Source organism: Myotis davidii, unplaced genomic scaffold (genome assembly GCF_000327345.1).
Source record: "Myotis davidii unplaced genomic scaffold, ASM32734v1 scaffold461, whole genome shotgun sequence".
In the NCBI taxonomy this organism is placed as follows: Eukaryota; Metazoa; Chordata; class Mammalia; order Chiroptera; family Vespertilionidae; genus Myotis; species Myotis davidii.
In genome coordinates, this window is record NW_006295825.1 from 3,376,028 (window position 1) to 3,397,238 (window position 21,211).

Sequence of the window (21,211 nt, forward strand, 5' to 3'; positions counted from 1 at the left end):
AATAGACTTCCCTTCCACCGCATTGGCCAGAACCACATCACCAGCCCATGCCTACACCCACCACTTGGCCAGAGGCGTGAGGCACCATGCCTGCCACCACCCAGACCACCTCCTGGCTCAACCGTCCCCAAAGCACTGGGTTGTCAGAAGAGTAGGAGGAGAGTGAACAAAACAGCAATTTTCTTTTAAGAAGAAAAGAGGGGGAAAGGTTATTGAGAGGGCAACTGACAGTATTTGTCAACTCTCCCGTTTACTTACCAAATATTTACAGACTCTATTCTGGCTTCTTAGAAACTCCTGTTTATACAAATATAAAGTCGCCTCATCGCTATTCCTCATATTCATTGTATCAAGTTCTACTTTTTTACTTGCTAAGTTACATAATGTCTCTACATCTATCCCTCTGTCTCTTGTCTCATTCCAAAATAAGGTCTCCAATTTCTGAGTGCGCAGAAGCTTAGCCAGGGAAGATTTTAAAAAGATTCAATAACTGCTTCCAGGATGTTCATGGACCACTGCACAGGGCAGGGCCTGGAGGGTTCGGCTGTGCCAGCGTTCACCATTTAGTTGCTGGATGGGGAGACCCAGTGGAAGGGCCAGGAAGGCTGGGAAGACACTCAGGTCCGCTTTCTCAACTGGTATGGAAGTATTTATTTCAATATTTTAACAACCAGAATGACGGTGCCCGTGGGACAAGCTGGACATTGGCTCCAATTCTCACAAGACCATTTGCACTGTCAATATACTGTCTATGGCACAATCTCCCTGATTCTGCCTCAGTGTCAGGCATTTGGGCTGCCTCCATTTAAAAAAAATATACTTTTTTATTGATTTCAGAGAGGACGGGAGAGGGAAAGAAAGACAGAAACATCAATGATGAGAGAGAATCATTGACTGGCTGCTTCCTGCATGTTCTCTACTGGGAACCAAGCCCACAACCCAGGCATGTGCCCTGACTGGGAATCGAACCGGTGACCTCTTGGTTCATAGGTCGATGCTCTGAGCCACACAGGCTGGACTGCCTCCAGTTTTAACTGCAGTATTCAGCTTAGTTCTAAGCATCTCTGTATACACCTTTGTTAATTTATAATGTCTAAAAATATATTTATATGATATATGTGTATTTATAAACACATCCTTCATATTTTTTATTTGTTTCCTTGGAACACATTTCTCAAAGTGGTGCTCCAAGGTCAAAGGGTATGACCAATTTTATAACTTGATGCAGTGATTTAAAAAGCATGAACTAATGGTTTAGAAACATCCTTACCTACTTTTTCATAGACTACTGCTGCTGGAGCGTGGGGAGGCCCATGGTACAGTGGGAAGAGGGTGGGCATTGGAATGAGGAGTGCTGGGCTCAGCTCTGGGCGATGTTACTTTGCGGTAGGGCCTGGGGACCTGGCAGTCTCTCAGCCTTTCTGAAGCTTGGTTTCCCCAACTGTAAAACAGGGGAGAGGCCATCTCTCTCAGCATCAGGCACAGTAGCATCCGTTGCCTCTGTCTGTTCCTGACATTGGCCTGAGGCCCTCGCCACCCTGGCCACGCCCTTACCAGGGCTCACCTTGGAGAGATGAACTCTCCGTGTCCTGGAAGGGGCTGGGTTTGTACCAGAAGGCAGTGTGTAGACTGCCACCTTCTGGTGTAAAGCGTCAGTGTTCAGATGACGCGGGGCACCGAGCTGCTCCCCGAGTGTCCCATGAGGGTGTGTCCCAACAGCGAAGCTGCAGAAGGAGGGGAGGTCCTCCCCACCTAGACTCGCCCTGGTGTTGGTGGAGCTTTACGGTGATGTCCTCCTCCTGCCAGTGAAACCTGTGGAGGGAGAGGCTGGATTTTGAAAAAGCTGCTTGTAAATGATGGTGTTTTGGGTTTTGAAGACGGTGAAGGTGCTGGCAAAGGCACCTTGCAAAAGCAGGAGGCCTGCCAGTGATCTATTAACCCTGTTTAGGGAGGCTGACGACGGTGGTCAGTCAGTCCACACACATTTACAGAACCTACCATGTGCCAGACAAGTGCTTTGGCCAACAACGTTGAATAAGACAGTCAGGGTTCCTACTGTTCTTGTCTAGTGGGAAAGTTAGGGGATAAGATCACTTACTTTAAAATAAGTATAATTTTTGCCCTGGCTGGTGTGGCTCTGTTGATTGGAGCATCATCCCAAACACTGAAAGGTTGTGGGTTCAAGTCCGGTCAGGGCACATAACCAGGTTGCGGGTTTGATCCCCCATCAGCAACCTGAATCAATGTTTCTCTCTCACATCACTGTTTCTCCCTCTCTTCCTCCCTCTCTTCCTTTCCTCTCTCTCTAAAATCAATAAACATATCCTCATGTGAGGCTTAACATTTTTTTAAATTAATATACTTAAAAACATGAAACACTTCATGAATTTGCAGGGGCCATGCTAATCTTCTCTGTATGGTCACAATTTTAGTATACATGCTGCCGAGGTGAGAACTATGCTCTTTTATTTATGTAATTGAAGACGAAATGGCATCTATAACAGAAGAATTTTACACACAATATTTCCCTTCCTGAACACTATAGCTACTTTTACTATCTTCTAGTCCCTGTGTGGTTGTAAGCACATTTTTAGAGCTATAGTCATGATACACATTATCCTGAAGTTTGTTATATTTTACCCATAATAAATGTTTCTCCGTATTGCTACTTAATCTTCATAATTATCACTATGGCTCTATAAGAGGCAAAGTGTGACTGTATCAAAATCTATGTAGCAATTTCTGGGTTTTTTTTTCCATTTGCTGTAATAGATATTGCTGATGTTAACGTCTTCATGCAGATTTTTATTGCATTTCAGTAATCATGAATATGCTTCATCCCCTTTGCTGCCATATTGCTTCTCAAAAGAACTATTACTAATTTACAATGCCACCAATATGATACCAGTGAGTCAATTTTACTACATCAGGTGCTTTGAATATTGTTGCTTTCATACATTTTTGAGAGTTAATATTTTTAAGTTGGGTCCCAAATTTGCTTTAATCTGCATTTTTTTTGGATGCCAGTAGGCAGGTTCTTTTTTGCACGTGCACTGTTTATAATTGCCCTTGGGTGAAATGTCTGTTCATATTGTGGTTAAATTTTGAATGAGTTTCTTGTTTGATGTCCTTCCTTAGAAGAGAGAAAAGCAATAGGAGAGAGAGTGCAGTATTGCAGCCCAGGGACCAGAGTGGTACTTCCTACATTATTCACTGGGCTAATAACTCCTCCTGGAATCTTTCTAAGAAAGCCTAGCTGTTCCAGAATCTAAAGTGCTAGTCTCTTCTGCTGCCCTGAACTGCGAAGTGAGAAAAGTGATTGTATAATAGATACCCTTGGCTGTGCTTGACTCAGTGGTGGAAATGACATAATTTCTTACTGTTTATGAAAAAGAGTTGGACACTAGCCCACGTTACAATAATGCAAATGAAAATTATGTGATTGGAGAGTCAATTTGTTTCCTAGTGTCTCTGAAGTATACAGTGTCCCTGAGCATCTCCATTGGAAGAGTCCTTCTGATATGATCCAAACCCGTGGCCCAGGGGAGTGAAGTAACTTGCCCAAACTCACACAGCAAGCTAAAAGCCCAGCTCCCGATTCTCACTGCATCTTTCCTGTGTCCTGAATGTGGATGTAAATGAACCTGTGATTCTCTCCTTCCAGGGATTGTCTGCCTCCCAGTCTGGACAATTTCCAGAACACGGCTCTGGGAGTGCTTTCTGTGTTGGGAGTTGGCTTCCTTTTCCTGCAAGCCTCCAATGAGAACTCTGGGCCTTTCTTTCTGGGAACTCAAAGTATTGTACCATGCAGGGCCTGAGCAGTAGCTGAAATAGTTCGCCAGAGCACAGATCCTCCTGCAAGAACCTATGAATGTTAGAAATTGGGTTTGTATGAAGGTGAGCCTTTTGACTCAGTCAGTAAGGCTTTCTGATTTAATACCTCATTTCTGTTTTCTCGATGATTAGATGAAGAAGGGAACTAACCTTTGATTAACACATACTATGTAGTAGGTACTCTCTCTTTTAATTTCATAAAAACACACCCGCCTTCACACCAGTCACAGATTTAGAAACGGAGGCTCAGAGAGGTTGCATAACAGCTAAGGTATCACTATCTCATTGATCCTCAACTGGGGTGGGGCCCTAGAATGGCCAGTCAGAACGGCCTGGGAGCGTTTCCAAACTATCCGTGCGTGTTTCCATGCACCTCTCCTGTTGAGAACAAGTGCATCCTACAGTGCCACCTGTGGGATTTGTGTGCCCAGGTGCTACCCCACAGACATCTATTCTGGACAAGTGCCAACAAACTGGTGCTGTCTAGTGGGAGGTAGAAATCCACGTAGAGGGGCCATAACAAAGACAAGGAAGATAAGCACCTGGGAAAATCCCTTATAGAAGAAGAGACAGAAGAATTCCAAGGATTGTGACACCGGGGAGCATAACTCAAGACCAGAGAAGAGAGAAGTCTTGGTGGGTGGGAGCGTACCAGGGGCAGGCCCAGAGGAGGCTGACCAATTCCCAAGGAGAATGTGGTCAGGGAGGGGGGCCTGGTGCAGAATTTGGGGGGCACTTGTGGCAGAATCTCGGTCTACCACACTAGTATAGAGAGACAGCAGCTCTGGTAGAGGGAGCTCTTGACCAGGAGTTCTAAGACAGTCCTGGCTGTGTGACTTCAGGCATGTCACATCACCTCTCTGTGACTTGGTTTCATTGATTGATTGATTTGGTTAATTCTACCTGAGGATATTTTCCCCACTGATTTCTAGAGAGAGAGTAGAAGGGTTGGAGGGGGTGAGAGAGAGAGAGAGAGAGAGAGAGAGATGAGAGAGACACATTGTTTGGTTGCCTCCCCCATGTGCCCCAACTGGGACCAGGGATCGAACCTGCAGCCCAGGTATGTGCTCTTGAGTGGGAATTGAACCTGAAATCCTTCGGTGTGTCGGCTGATGCTCCAACCACTGAACAACATTGGCTAGGGTGTCTTTCTCTTTAAAATAGACATAAAAATAACCTTCTCTGGCTACCTCTCAGAAGGATTATGGGAAATGATTGAGTTAACTCATATGACAGTTTTTAATAAATTATGAAACACTATGTAAATGTCACAGAAGGACTACTAGGTACAGCTGTAAGTTCTAACTCATCATTCAGAATTTCAGTGTTTTCAGCTGTGTTTTATCAATGAGGTGAATTTGATGCCTATTGAGAATCTGTGCACCAAAGCTTGGCTCAGGGCAAGCCCCCCATGTTAGTATCCCTACCCCACCCTGATGTTGTTGTACCACTAGCCCAATTAGTATGGATTTCAGCTACACAGAAAATACCCTCTGATAGTGATCTGACTGCCCTTTAAAAAAAAACCCCAGCTCTTGTTCTTTAAACAGTTTTTGACATAAAGGTCATTCATATATATATATACAACTTAAAGAACAATAAAACAAACCACACACTGAGCTGAGGAAAAAATATCTCCAGTATCTGAAAAGCTCCTCCTTGTCCATCCCTGATGCAATCCCTTCACTCTCCTGTTCCCATTGTGTGTCAGTCTTTCTCTTGCATTTAAAAAACAGCTTTACCACATATATTATCCCTAAGCAATATATTCTTTAGTTTTCCCTGCCTCTGAACGTCTATAAAGGGGGTGATAGTAGGAGTATTCTTCTATAACTTGCTTTTTGCACCTGTGACCTCCCTGTGTTGAGAGATGCAGCTGCAGAGCTGTAGCTCACTCACGCTCACTGCTGGATAGTACTGCCCTGGGGGAATGTATTATAATTTATTTATCCTCCAACAACGAACGGACACTGGGTGGTTTCCAGTTTGGGAATATTATAAACAACACTTGTCTATGTCTCCTGTGCATGCTCTTGTGTGATTGATCTGTAGTAGCTCTTAATAGATTCTGCACACGACTCGGTTGCCAGTTGTGTGTATTGTCCTCTCCTGGTCTCCGGCTGGTCTTCTCACTCTGTGTGATTTCTTTTTCTTAAATGAATAGACATTTTTAATTGTAGTGCAGTTAACCTCAGTCTTTTCTTTCATCTCTTCCTTTCATTGTTGGCATCTTGTTCAAGAAATTATTATTTTTTTATCTGAGGTCAGAAATACGATCTCCTATAAAGTTTAAAAATGCCAAATGTCTTTCTTAGGGCTGTTCTGTCACCTGAGCTCCCGAATCTTTCCACAAAGTGCTCCTGGAAGCTTGAGGTTATTTCTATTCCCTTGGGTCTTAGCAAGGAGGGCTTTGAGTTCTGACTCCATTCCCGGAGTGGGCGCTGCAGGCCGCCTGTGTCCTGCGCTCTCTAACGGCCTCAGGGCTCTAGGGGGCGCTCTCACACCAGATACGGAGCTCCCTGCAGCCTGCGGGGCTCAGAGATGGAGCCATCCAGGGGCTCCTCATGCCCAGCCTCTGCCAGGGTGCCCTTACCTCCCTGCAGGCCGCAGGGGCAGCACCTGTGCCTCAGCCGATGCCCTCCTGCTCTCACCCAGCTTCACCCTGGGCCTAAACCGCTGGTCCCAGGCCTCTCTCCCTTCTTGCATTTGAAGGAACGACACCAAAGCTTCCCAGCGGGTCTTGCTTTTGAATCTGCCCTCCCACCTCTTGCTCTATCTCCTTTCTTGGGAATTTTCTCATCCCTCATGTCTTTTGGGGGACAACTCAGTAAAGATTTGTTATTGGGTCAGAGGCTACTGTGGTTCAAGCCTGGGCTGCTGTGGCTCCTGCTGCAGAGGGCGGGATGGAAACGTGCTGCACTCTGGCCCTGGTCCTGGTCCTGGGGGAGGCCGAGGCAACCAGGGGCGCTAGGAGAGGGAGGGGCGTGGTGGCTGCTTGGGCTTATGAGCTCAGGAACAGGGTGAGCTACCGCCAGGACCACTCGGGCCAAGAAGCAGGGCGAGGGGCTGAGGCCTGGGACAGGGAAGGCCGGTGCGCCAGATACTAATTTGACTCCCAGCTCCTCCACTAACTAGATGCCAGACCCTAGTCAAGTTACTCACCCTTTATCCAACTCAATCTCTTCATGTGCACAATGAGATAACAAAGTCTGTCTTGCAGGTAATTGCACGTACAGTGCCTTGCAGTCCATTTAGTTGCTTCTGGTTTCCCTTTCTCGTCTCATCTCTAATCTCAGGAGTCACTGATGCAATATTGGGGGTGCTTGAACCCCCTAGAAGGTGCAAGAAGCCCTCTTGGCTTCTGGGTCTGGAAGCTTTTCTAAGTGAGCTCTTCTCAAGCTGTAACATCCATAGGAGTCATTGTTTCGCCATAGCCTTTCTCAAACTCTGTAGGTTAGTGACTAGGACCAGGCACCTCACACTTAATACTCGCTGTAATACGTACATCAGATCACTTGGAGAGCTTGTTAAAATGTAGATTTAGAGTCTCTGAGTCAGCCTGGGATTCTGCATGTCCAAAATTCTCCCAGGTTGTGCTGTTGTCTGGTCCTTAGAAACACCTGCATAGTGTGGCACTACGTCACTGGAATCGTTAAGCTAGAATGATTTCTAGAACCTTCCTCAAGTAGCAAACTTTGAGTAACTACTTAAGGTAGGTCGAGATAAAATAAATTAATGTGGGTTTCATAACTAAAATGCTTACAAAGACAGAGTCTGACTTACTAGAACATATTTTTAAAGTCCTTTCAGGTGTTCATGGAAATATTTTTAGACTTCCATGAGGGTCTAGAGTTGACATATAAAATCTAATTTGAACCATAAAAATTAATGGTTGCACGGAGTATCAACATTTTCCAAGCACAACTTATATCTAGTATCTTTTTTAACCCCTCCCCCCCTTAAACCAGTGATTTTCAACTTTTCTCATCTCATGGCACATATACACTAATTACTAAAATTCTGTGGCACACCAAAAAATATATTTTTCTCAATCTGACAAAAAAATAGGTATAATTTTGATTCATTCACACCAGATGGCTGTTGATGTGTTAGTTGTCATTTTTTTTCATTTGACAATCTAAGGGAAAAGAGGTTAATGCCCCTGACTAAATTGGTCAGGTATTGCATGTTTTAAAAATTCTTGTGGCACACCAGTGTGCCGTGGCGCACCTGTTGAAATCGCTGGCTTAGACCAGGTCTAGGCAGAGCAGAATGATTGCTCTCATTTGTAATGACAAAATTGAGGCTCAGCCAGATTAAGCGATCTGTTAAATCACTTGGATTGTCCCTGGCCCCTCCCTGTACCTGGGTCCTGTGTCCCTCCATCCTATGATGACGTGACACAGGATTCTGTGCAACTTCAGATCCTGTGTGTACAAGCAAGGCAGCTTTGGGGATAAGGAGACTAGAGAACCCCTAGCCCAGGTCAGAGGTGCAAGATAATAGAGCTAGTGCATTGATACCCTTCTCCCTGACCCCACTCCGTACTTCAGGATTTTGAAATGTCACAGTCTTGCCTATACCAAAACAAGCATGTTTGCAATGCAAACACCCATCCTGTTATCTTCTCACGCTTGTTGTTTATAGGACAGCAGGAAGGTCACAGCAGCCAGTGTTCAGCACCTAGCCTGGCGCCCTTTCACACAGCACACCTGGGCCTATCTGATTGGCCCTTGAAAGCTCTTAGACCAGTGGTTCTCAACCTTGGCTGCATATTAGAATCACCTGGAAATCTTTTTAAAATCCTGATTTCCGGGCCTCATCCTCTGGAAATTCTGTTTGTTTGTTACTAATGTTGTGGCCTCACCCCATAACAAAGAAACAGAATTTCCAGAGGATGAGGCCCAGAAATCAGGATTTTAAAAAAAGATTCCCAGGTGATTCTAATGTGCAGCCAAGGTTGAGAACCACTGTCTTAGACTTTTGTGGGGAAGGGGAGAGGGTAGGAGAGCGGCAACCATTTTTCTTCAGAGTTGGAGCTTATGTGTGTTAATCAGTTAGGCCAGTGGTCGGCAAACTGCGGCTCGCGAGCCACATGCGGCTCTTTGGCCCTGTGGCATGGGCCACGAAGTTTCAATCGCACTGCCCGCACGTGGTATTTTGTGGAAGAGCCACACTCAAAGGGCAAGTTTGCCGATCACTGAGTTAGGTATTCATGAGTCTAAGGCTGTGTGTGATTTTCAACCTTGAAGGTTTCAATATATTGATGGTGCCCCACCCCCAGAGATCTGTGGTGGGGCCAGGGTTTTGTTTCCCGGACATTCTGATAGATAGCCAGGGTTGCAAATTGTCAGACTAAGGTCAAGGATTTGACTAGATCCCCCTCCATCAACCCCATAAGCAGGTTACTTTTCTCTACTCTGTCCTATGTTTGGAGGCTTTGCTCACCTTGAATTTAAAATGTCATGTGAACTCCATTCCATACAAATCGAGTTGTGGGTATGGAATGTGGGCTGGAAAGGAAGCTGGCTCATTTCTTGGCTCAACCACTTGCTGTCAGAAAGGCAGCACCTGTACGGGGTCATGGGCACAGACCTTCTGGGTTTGCATCCTGGTTCCGGTGCTAACTAATATAGCGACTCTGGACACTGCTCAGCCTTCCTAAGCCTCAGTTTCCTTATCTGTGAAATGGGCCTATTGGCTGTTGAAGGGATGCACAGCTGGGAGGAGGAGAAGAGGACACACTTACATGACCCTTAGCACGAGTGTCTCCTTAAGTTTTGTATCCTAGGCACCTCACTGGCCTCGCCTTAGTCCTTGTTAAGAGGGGGTGTGAGGAGATGATGTATGGCCAGTTCTTGGAGCAGCACCTGGTGTGTGTCAGATGCTCAATAAATGTTGATTAGGAACAGGGTTGGGTCCTACACCCATCTCTTAAGTTGATCAACTCCACTGGCTGCAACCCATTCTCCAGAATCATCTCCCTCCCTGTCCCAGGCACCCAACAGGCGGGCCAGGCGGGCACTCCTGTCTCTGTCCTGAACAGGTCGCTCCAGCTCCAGTCAGGCCAGCAAGCTCTGCAGCTCTATAAAAGGTTGTTGCAGCCATTATCTTGAAGGCTGTAAGGAGTGGGACCAATCAGGTGATACCCGTCAATGGGAGGAGATGGCAAAGAACCATCTCACTTTACATAAACTGCACTGCCCCACAAAGATAATCATCTACCCCACCCCAGCGCATCTCGCAGAGACTGGAGGTGGGGGGATAGGGTTCAGGAGGGAGAAATGGGGTGCTAGTTCTGCAGAAATGGCGATTGGCCTGTCAGAAAGTTTTTACAGGGCTGGCCACACGGGTAGAGTTGCTTTAAAAATGTTAAATGTTTCCAGTTACGGACTCTGGTGGGCACTTCTGGAAAAGAGGAAAGATCCCGCTATCATGAGATGTTGTTAAAACACAGCCAGGCAGGTGTTATACCAGGGACGTTTACAGCAGGAAGGGGGGCCGGGCCACCTCTTCTTGGGAGGCTGGGGCTGAGGCTGGGCGGGGCCTTGAAGAAGGAAGCACCTGCTGGAGAGGGGAGGAGCCTGCCAGCCAGGGAGAGATGTTTGCAGGAAAAGACAGAGCCTTTCAGAGAAGGGTCAGGAGACCCCGCATGGAGGGCCTGTGGGGTGTCTGGGGCAGGGAGGGAGATGATTCTGGAATATGGGCTGCAGCCACTTGTGAGGACTGTGAGTGTCCGGGTAAGCACTATGGGTTTCTGTTGGCTTAATGGGACACTCTGAGAGACTTTAAGTAGGAGAGTGACATCACAGGGTGTGCTTTTTTTCTATGTTGTCTCATCATGAAGACTATTACAATGTACTATATATTTTAAAAATTTCTATTTCTAACGCATTTTAAAGTCATAGAGTGTACAGCTACATTAACATCCCAGAACAAAAATTCTCATGGGATTTTATTTATATAACCAATAATTAAAGGCAGCTACATTATATGTGTAGCTGTTTGAACACAGTACCATAGTATATATTTCATTTCTATTGAATTATAAATCCTGATAAGTAATTGTGAAGCCTGAGCAACTCTGCCAAGTCTATAGAAAAATATGACTTACTGCCGGAAGCCGGTCCATCCTTGCTGCTTGACACAGTCGCTGCAGGAAAGAAACATCTGCACAGTATATGTTTCAAGGGACCTGGCGTATATGGCATACTGTTCTTAATATGTTTGCTCCCCTTAGTGCTGTGTGTTTTAACCAAGGTCACCTCTCCGAGAAAGGTTGTTTCCCCAGGTAGGAATTTTTCCCTGAAGTCAGGGAGGGGATGCCTCTCCTAGAAAGGTTGTTTCCCAGGTAGGAATTTTTCCCTGAAGTCAGGGAGGGGATGAAACTCCTTAACTAAGTGCCAGGCGGGACTTCTCTGGAGATCCAGACCAGAACTTGGCTGGAGATCCTGGCTAGGCTGCTGATCAACTGAACACCGTCTCCGTGTCATTCCTTCTTCGCCGACTCCGTCCACACCTTTGGGAAGCCCTGGACCTGCTGGGGTTGGACCCTGGCAACTTACTATTTTTATTTGCATTTTCAATTAAAAATAACTTTTCTTTGAAGAGCTTCCCCCAGTAACTATCAAAGTTCACCTACGCTTACTGGGCATACAGCATGTCCCACCTCTGCAATGACACAGGCGAATAATCCAATAATTTCTGTGTTTTTAGAAACAGTAGCCAAGTTTTATAATAACAGTGTCTTTCCTGGTTTTTCACAACTCGCCTTGAATATTACTTGGCCATTTCTAAAACTACTTGTACCTCCTCCCTTTTCTTCTTTTTACTTTTTATTTAAAAAATTCAAGCCCTGGACAGTGTTGCTCAGTGGTTGGAGCTTGGCTTGTGTACTGAAGGGTTGAGGGTTCAATTACAGTCAAGGCGAGTACCTGGGTTACAGGTGTGATCCTGGCCCTGGTCAGGATCAGGTGCAGGAGGCAACCAATCAATCTCTCTTTCTTTCTCTCTCTCTCTCCTCCTCCCTTCCACTCTCTCTAAAAATCAATGGAAAAAAATGTCCTTGGGGGAGGAGTAACAACAAAAAGAATTCAGAAATGTTGCAAACACAATACAACAAACACTTGTATATCTTTCAATGAGATTCACTAACAATATTTTGACTCATTCTCTCTCCATATATGTACATACACATCTATACTAATAAAAGCCTAGGTGGCCCTCACACTCTCACATCATCACAAGATGACCGCCCCCATGTCATCACAAGATAGCCGGCAGGGGAGGGCAGTTGTGGGTGATCAGGCTGTCAGGGGAGGGCAGTTGGGAGCCATCGGGCCGGCAGGGGAGCAGTTAGGGGGTGATCAGGCTGGTAGGCAGAAGCGGTTAGGGGCAATCAGGCAGGCAAGCAGGTGAGTGGTTAGGAGCTAGCAGTCCCGTTTGTGAGAGGGATGTCTGACTGCTGGTTTAGGCTTGGTCCTGTGGAATCAGGCCTAAACCAGCAGTCGGATATCCCCCAAGGGGTCCCAGATTGGAGAGGGTTCAGGCTGGGCTGAAGGACAACCCCCCACCCCCCCGTGCACGAATTTCATGCACTGGGCCTCTAGTATACATATATATAAACACACATGTAATTTTTCTTCTGAACCATTTGAGAGTAGGTAGCAGATATAACTCTTTATTCCTAAATATTTCAGCATGTAACGTGTAAGAACAAGGATACTCTTTTATATAATTACAACACAATGACCAAATTCAGGAAGTTTAATGTTAATATAATAATATACATTCTTTAATCAAATTTCACCAATTAGTCCAACAATATCCTTTAAAGCAAGTTTTTCCCCTCAATCCAGTTTCCAATTCAAGAACACACATATCTTATTTACTTTTTACTTTGCATTCTCTTTAATCCTCTTTATCTGGAAGTATTCCTTAGTCTTTCTTTGTCTTTCAAAATATTGACACTTTTGAAGCTTATGAGCCAGTGTTTTCCATAGCATGCCCCTCAATTTGGATTTGTCTGATTGTTCTCTCATGATCAGATCAGATTTATGAATTTCTGGCAGAAATATTCCAGGAATAGTGTCCTTTTCTGTGAGTCAGGCCAGGAGGCACACGATGTCGGTTGTTTCATTACCGGTGATGGTAATGTTGATCATTTGGTTAAGGTTGTGTTTCCAGATCCCTCAACTGTAAAGGGTCCCTTCACCCTTTGTAATTAGTAAATAATTTGTGGGAGAAGACTTGCGACTATGTAAATATTCTGCTTCCCAACACATTTTCACTTGATGCTTTTATCATCCTTTGAAGACTTTTTGCCTGTATCATTTATTAGTATAATAGTTACAAAATAGTTATTCTCTTACCTATCATTTCTTCCACATTTGTTATTTGACATGAAGAAGAGCTTTCCTTTCCCTTATTAGTTCTTATTCTTTACTTATTTATTATATGTATATATGTTTATATTTATAAGTATCAGTATAGGCTAATAGATTCTTTTGATAGATATAAAATGTTACACTCTTTTACTGTTATTATTTACTTTGATGCCAAAGTTGTCCCTGATTTGTCTAAGAGTAAACTCCTCATGGTGGCTCCTGTTTTTATTTTATGTATTTTTAATGTCCCTATCAGCTCTTTTTAAATTAATTAAGAATTTCCTCATAGATTTCTTAGCACTCTCTCATTTTCTGGGTCCCACAAGATGTTCCAGGCTCACCTTGTAGTTCCCTGCTCTAGTCCTGGACTCAACCATTTCTCCAAGGAGCCCTCCATCGTGTTAGTGGAGGGCGGTGTTTAGAAAACAAGATTTGGGTGCTGGGTGTGGTGGAGTATGCATTTTAGAAAAATAAAATAAAACTCAGCAGGTCATGGCGGGGAAGCGGCGCTGGAGCCAGACAGCAGGCTTCCCCCTTCCTTGTTGTCTTCCCTGCGCGTGGCCCTCGGGCCGGAGCCCTTCCCTCAGCCGCACGTGCTTCCTGCGCTGGGCTGGCAGAGGAGGCCCAGCTGCGGAAATGGTGGAGCCATTTTTTTGGTGGCCTCCTGCCCGCTTTTGCTGCCTCCTGGGAATGGAAGGTGAGCCTGAGATCCTGTCCTGTTCTGAAACTATTTAACCTTCTACATTCAAAGAATTTGCTGCCTTGGCTGGGACACTCAGTTGGTTGGAATGTAGTCCTGTACACCAAAGGGTTGTGGGTCAGGGCATGTACTGTTCTCTCTCTCTCTCTCTCTCTCTCTCTCTCTCATCCTCAGATGAGGATTTAAAAAAAAAATCACACCCCCTCCCCCATTTTTCAATGGCTCCATTCTTTGGAAATATAAAGTTTTGACTCAAACTCTGGTTCCTCTACCTGTGTGATGGTGAGCAAGTTAATATTTCTGGGCCTCAGTTTACTCTGCTCTAAAATGGAGGAACAATCTTTAATATAAAATAAATTAATATGAAAGTGTTTTGTGAACCATAACATCTCTATTAAAAGGTAAGGGACCATTATTCCTATAAACTAAATCTTTTGATGTATTAATAGCTTAATGAGCTAACCCTCTCAAGTCACCAAAGCAGTTTGAAGAAATGGCAATCCCTTTGAAGCCAGAGAGATCCAGTTTGCTATAGTTACCTTGGGCAAAGTCACTTAGCCTCTCTGGGTCTCAGTGTCTTCATCTGTAAAATGGGATCACAATACCTACTTGTAATTTGTTCCTGGGTGTCTGCTGACTGACAAGGCTGGAGCCAGAGGAGGGAAAGAGGTGAGAGTTGAGTGTCAGGGTGAGAGGGCATAGGGCAGGGATTCTCAATCTTGGCTGAACCCTAGAATCACTTGGGGAACTATTTAAAAACCTCAATGCCCAAACTGCACCCCAGAACAATTATATCAGAACCTCTGGGAGTGGAGAGCAGGCATCAGTAGTTCTCCAAGCTCCTCAGGTGAGCTAAAACATTGAAATCTAGCTCCTGCTGTTTTTTCTCTGGTCTTTCATGGGGTCATAGCCCAAAAAGATAGCTAATGGCAGCCACTCTAGGCTTGGGGGCAGGGAAGGGAAGAAGCCACTTCAGGATGGGAGAGCCTTTCAGATTCCCTCACATGAGCAACTGTCCCATCAGGGCTGCCTGTTTCCTCACGAGAGTTAGGTCGAACTTTTAAGTGATGTCATTTGAAAGCTAAACAGGTCAGATTGCAGCACACGCCGATGCCTCCCCACCCCCTCCCCAAGGACATAGGATCTTATTTTTAAAAACCCTCCTTAATGATAGTTATATAGTGAAATGTTGTTGAAGCTGCCTGTTCAAAACATCAACAATATACTTACGTGTATAATAAGCACATTATGCATTTAACCTGGGGTTAGGTGGAGAATTGTCATCTTGACCACATGTCGGGCGGGGAGAGGCTTCCAGGAGACCACGTGGGCGCCCTTGGCGGGGCCCTCCCAGGCGGGGCTGGCCCCTGGCCCACGTTGGAGTAATCTGGGCTTGGGAATTACAACGAGGCTTTGTGTCTACATTATGTTCTTGCCAGCACGTTAGGAGTGCCTCTAATTTAATGCCTGAACCCCCGAAGATGGAGGGCTGTATCCCTTTGCTTTGTCAAAGGGTGGCGAGAAGAGCCAGTGCAAGACCCAGGAAGGAGTCTTGGCTCCTGGGATCCCCCTCTCTGCCTGGAGCAGATGTCGTTGCTTCCTGGAGATCTTTCCCTTTCCCAGGTAAATGCCTGATCCATCTGCAAGGAGGCCTGCTGCATAGATCACGCAATAAGTAGTCCAGATGGTTCTCAAATTGTCCAGGTGCCCCTCCACAACCATCAAATGGAGAGGAAGTACTTGCAGAAGTCCCACTGTCCTTCCAGAGCGACTCCCTCTGACCTCTACGACCACCACCACACAGATATGGCCAACAAGCAGCAAGGAAAAGCAGGCCTTTCACTCTGGCTGTTCCCAGGGGCCGGTTCCCAGCCTTCCCTGGGGAGCTCACTGTGTGGACACATCTAGGGCCTCAAGATGTGTTTCTGTTTTCACACTCATTGTGGTCTCTCTGTGTTGGTGCCCATCCAGTGCTGGTCCCCCTGGGCAGCAGAGGCTAGAGTTGTAATTAATTTAATCTTAATGTTTCGTCTTGATTTTTGGGGGGAGGGTGGTGCTTTAACAACAAACATTTATTTCTCACAGTTCTGGAGACGGGGAGGTCCAAGGTCAAGGTGTGGGCAGATTCAGGTCTGGGAGGGCCTCTCCCTGGAGCATAAACAGCTGTCTTCTGGCGTGTCCTGTGTGGAGGAAGGGATCTGTTTTATAGAGACATTAATCCTATTCATGAGGCCCCACCCTCATGACCTAATCACCTCCCACCTCCTAAACCACCTCACCGGGCATTAGGTTTCCACAGATGGATACTGGGGAGGGGACACAGACATCCAGTGTACAGCAATGGGAGATTCCTCGAGGGCAGGGATGTAGCTGTCTTTGCCTTTGTTTCTTTCATTCCTAGTTTGGAAACTCACTCCAAAGTAATTGAAGCAAAACACAAGTAAGCAGATGGGGATTTACCTGGATGTGGGGCGAAAACTGACCATTGTGAGCAAGACTGGGACCAGAAACCCAAGCACTTTAACACTCTCTCCTCTCCATGCCCCCACCCCTGCCTTCCCTCTCTCCTTCTCAATCTCTCTCCCTCCCCTCCTCCCCCCTTTTCTCTGCCTTCCTCAGATTCACCAGATCTCGTGTCTCCTGTCTAGACATTAATTTCCTCTTTTCCTTTCTGTCATCCAGTCTTGATTTTTAAAACTCATGTCCATAGAATTACACTCACAGCATTAAAGCTGGAAAGGATCTTAAAAGTTACCCACTTAAATTTCCTTTGTTTACAATTGGGGAAACTGAGGTCTAGAGTTGTTTAGACACCCACTAAGGTAACACCATGAGTTAGTGGTCGGAACACAGTATTAACTACGAAAGGCTATGGTCATGGGCTCCCCTTCCCCTGTTGGTCTGCCCCAGGTTTTGTTCCTCTCTGACACTTCGATTCCTTTCCTAGAACCTACCACTGGGAACCCTCCATCACGAGATGAGCCAAGGTGGACAGGACCTGTGGCATCCGTGGGAGGGCATGGATGAAACACTGGCCCAGCGTCTGCCCGTGGGGAAGGTGCTCACTGAATAGTAGCTAATGCTTGCATTCACCCATTCACCAGGCTCAGAGTTGAATTTTAAAGAAATACTAGAGCAGGCAGTTCCATTTGAATGTGCACAGGAAAGGTGAAGAATTTCCATTCTCCCCTCTTAACTGCTTGGATGTGGGCACGGAGTTCTCAGTGAGCCACTATAATGACAGTTAGTGCCTCTCCATGGGTATTGACCCATCATTACCCTTCCAGGGTGGGCACACTTCAGTGCCACAATGGAAAGCAGAATGTGTGAAAGTCCTTCAAGACATTCACTACCTTTCATGACGTAAAGAAACAACTCCCCTCTCGCACAGACATTCATGCTGACTGCTTTCAAAGTCAGGCACCGGAGAGCTGAGGGGAAGAGGTTCCCAGCAGCAATAGTCACACTTCCTTATGTTTATAAGGTGCTTCCAGTCTTCAAAGCATTTCCCATAATCGCGTCAGTAACCTTGGGAGAAAGGCAGGGGAACCTTCTACCCAGTTTACAGATATAGAAACTGTGGACTAAAGTTGTGCAACCGGACTGGGGCTGAAATGTCTGATGTTTCCAAGAAAGCACACTGATTCCCGTCGCCAGAGAGGAGGGGCGGGGTCCACTCAGTAACTATTTACTACTTACTCCACGAGCCGGGCACTGTTTGCGTGTCAGGAAGGACAGTGAAGGGGACAGACATGCTGCCTGCCTTCACGGAGCCCACAGTGTAATGGAGCTGGACCAGGAGTCACTCTCCATCTCCAGTTTGTTCCTCTGCTCAGGGTGCTTGCTCCTTCCACCATGACCTTGGCCTGAGCCTCTGCTGTAATTCTCCACCGGCACGCGCGCCCGAAAGGGCCGCTCCTTTTGCCCATCGGCCAGACACAGGCCTCCTCCAAGCCCGCAGATGCTGGCACTTCCCTCAGTGTGGTCGGCGGTGCCCACAGACGGGCGGGCGATCAGAGCCCCACACGTGTCCTCTCTCGCGTCTCAGACACTCGGGGTCTGCGGGCCGGCGGTCAGAGGCCCGTCCTCACTTGTTGACCCAAAGCTCACAGAGGAGGCTTCTTGGTGCCTGTGCCCTTCACCACAGCTGTGGTGACGGACCCCTGGCCACGGGCCCGGCGACTTCTGTGTCAGGCTGGAGGTAGGACGGCAAGGGACTGGGAGGCCGGGAGCTATTTCCATCCTGTCCGAATGGCCTAAAACACCGGCTCCTGGCTCCTTATTTAGATGAATAGTCTTGCCCTAAAAAAAGGCAAGGCTGTGGCTCGATTGAGCTCCCAAGCTGCTCAAAATGCTCTGGGTCCCGTCTGGGGCTATTCTGAACGTCGTTAGACGGTGTGAGGTGGACACAATGATTAGGCAACTGGAAGAGCTTTTGGGAACCATCCCCCTGGCTGTTGGGGCCAGGATGAAAAGCACTGGTGTCTGGGAGCCCAGCGTGCCCGTTCTGCCCACTGTTATTTTTAAACAGCCTGGCTGGGAGGGCGACTCACCCATTCGAGGAAAAGTGTGTTTCTAGCCTCCCAAAGCAGAGGGGCTGGCACTTGCAGACATACCAAGGGGAGCCCAGAGGCCAGCTCCCACCTGGGAACCCCACACGCTACGTGTACCAGGGACACGCTCTTTGCGGAAAGGAGCCACACGGAGGGGCCCTGGTGGGTAAACACATTTGTTCCAAGCCTCTTCTCCGCACCAGGCTGCCTGAGGGAAGGCTGTGGAATAGGGTGAGTTTGCCTCTGGTGTCCTGTGCTGCCTCCTGTCACTCACAGCCCCTTCCCTGCCCCATGGCTGAGTCCTGTCCACACCCTCCTTTCCCAGACAGCACCCTGTGCTCCAAAACGATCTCTTCGTCCTGCCACACCCACCTCATTAAACAATCGCTTTTGTTTTTTTCCATGCAGAGCCCTCAGTGGCAGGAGAACAGTGTTCCTCCCTGTGTCTGCGTGCAGCATGCCTGGTCTCAGGATCTGAGCAGATGCACAGAGGCGAACAGGTGTGAGGACAGATGTGTGGGTTCTGGTTCCATTCCTGCCCCTGCTGCTTCCTGGCCCCGTGGCCCTGGGGGAAGGCTCTTCTCCTATCTGAGCTTCTGTTTACTTTTCTGTGATGGCCTCGCGGGCCACCCACCTACAGAAACCTTTCTGTCACTGGCTTCAGACAAATGGAAGCAATAATGGTGGGCCCTGTGTGAGTTTTGAAACCAGCCTCCATCACGGTGTCAATGCTGGCATCCATCCACTTGGACACGGACAGGCTTGTCTGAGTTACAGTCGGAGGTGATGGCGGCAGCGATGCGCAGAGTGTGCAGCTCGCAGTGCAGCTCTGCAGCCAGGCCAGGGCACTCCGCAAATATTACTTCACCAGCAGTTTACGCCTGTAGAGAGGGCTCAGGTGCAACCTTCAGTGTGCACTGAGCCCTACAGCATCGTCCTGGGAGATGCGGAGAATCATACCCATTTTACGGGCTAGGAAATTCAGGCTCAAAACGGACGAGATGTCTCGTCTGAGCACGGAGCTTAGGTTTTCTGACTCCAAGACCAGGGCTCTCCCTATAGTTCTTTGCCACCTGGACAGAGGTACTCCTTAAAGCCAAACAACAAAAGCTCATTACAGTCAAGACACAGGTCAATATTGTTGTAACTCTTTGTCAATGGCTACATAAAATCAAGCAAAGGCGTGGAGGCGGCTTTTGAACGGTGAGTTCCCCACCCCAATGCTTGCAGCTTTGCAAAGCTGCAGAGTCAGGTCGGACCTGCCAGGTGACAAAGGCTCTGTAAGGAGGACCTCGGAGGAGTGATCTAGTCTCCCCCAAGATGACTGGGGAACAGCTGGACTCTTTCTGGGCTGCTGGTGGGTGGGGGGGGGGGGGGAAGGGAGGACATGAGAAGTCAGATGACTGCTTCCAACTAGCTGTATCGAGGGAGTTCCTTCACTAGAGTCCAACTGCTCTCCTTACATTCCCACTTCAATGTGAGAATGAAAATATTTGGTTAAAGGCAGAATCCAATATTCCACCCTGAAGAATAGTTCCAGAAAGAAGGAGGAACAAATGCAACCGGAACCCTCTGCCTGTGGAAACAATGGTGGCAAAGCAGCGATTCTTTCATTCTGTTCCTCCCACCCATCCACCAGTCTATCCCCATGCACATTCTTTCATCCAACAGAGTTACTCAGCTCTGACTCTTTTTTTACCCCGGTCCTCACTCGAGGATAGATATCTACATCTACATTTATCCTACAAAATAAAGAGCTAATATGCTAATTAGACCGGACAGCAGAACAACCTTCCGGAACGACCTTCCGGAATGACCAGTGGGTGGGGGGCAGGGCTGTGGGGCAGCGAGGCAGCCGGGGCTGAGAGGGCTGAGGCAGCTGGGGCTGCGAAGACCTACCCTTGCACGAATTTCGTGCATCGGGCCTCTAGTATATATATATTTGTTTTTAGAAAGAGATGAAGGGGGTGGGGAGAGAGAGAAAAACATCAATGCAAGATCACTTGTCTCTCCTGGGATCGAACCTGCAACCTAGGTATGTGCCCTAACAAGGAACTGAACCCGCCGTCTTTTGATTACACGACGACACTCCAACCAACTGAGCCACCCAGCTGGGGCATCCACTTTGACTCTTAGGTGCCTTTCCGAGTTGCTGTGGCTCACCCAGCGGTCACAGTGAACCAGAGCCAAGAACAGTAGCCTGGCGCGTCCTCTCAGGGGCAAACCTGGCTCCAGGCAGCAGCCTGGTCTCCTCGGTGTGCCCCTTCCCTCCCTCCTTCCCTTTTCATCTGGGCAGCGTGTCCTCAGATGTGGTGAGGATGGTGATTTCCCAGAGCACGGCTGTTATTTTGTTTCCATATTCAGCGCACCTTGATGCCATGTGTTTAATTTCAAGGCACCCTTGGACCCTTTTTTCCCCTCGGCTTCTTAGAAACAGGTCCTCCCAGACTGACTCTTGGCTCCTTCCCCCTCCCCCCTCCCATACAACTGGTTACACCCACACCCGCTCATCCGAAGAGCCCAGAATGATGACTTCCTATTGTCACTGTCAGGAATCCGCCCCCGAGTGGGGAGTCACATGGCTGTCAGGAGCAGGAGGCCCTGAGCTCTCTCCTCCACCATCAACATGTGGAGGAGGTGGGCAGGGAAGGAGACAGTGCGGCAGAAGTGGACAGCACGCAGCCCCGGGGGGTGGGGTAGGGCAGGAGACCTGGTGCTGCCTGGTACTTGTCCTGGCT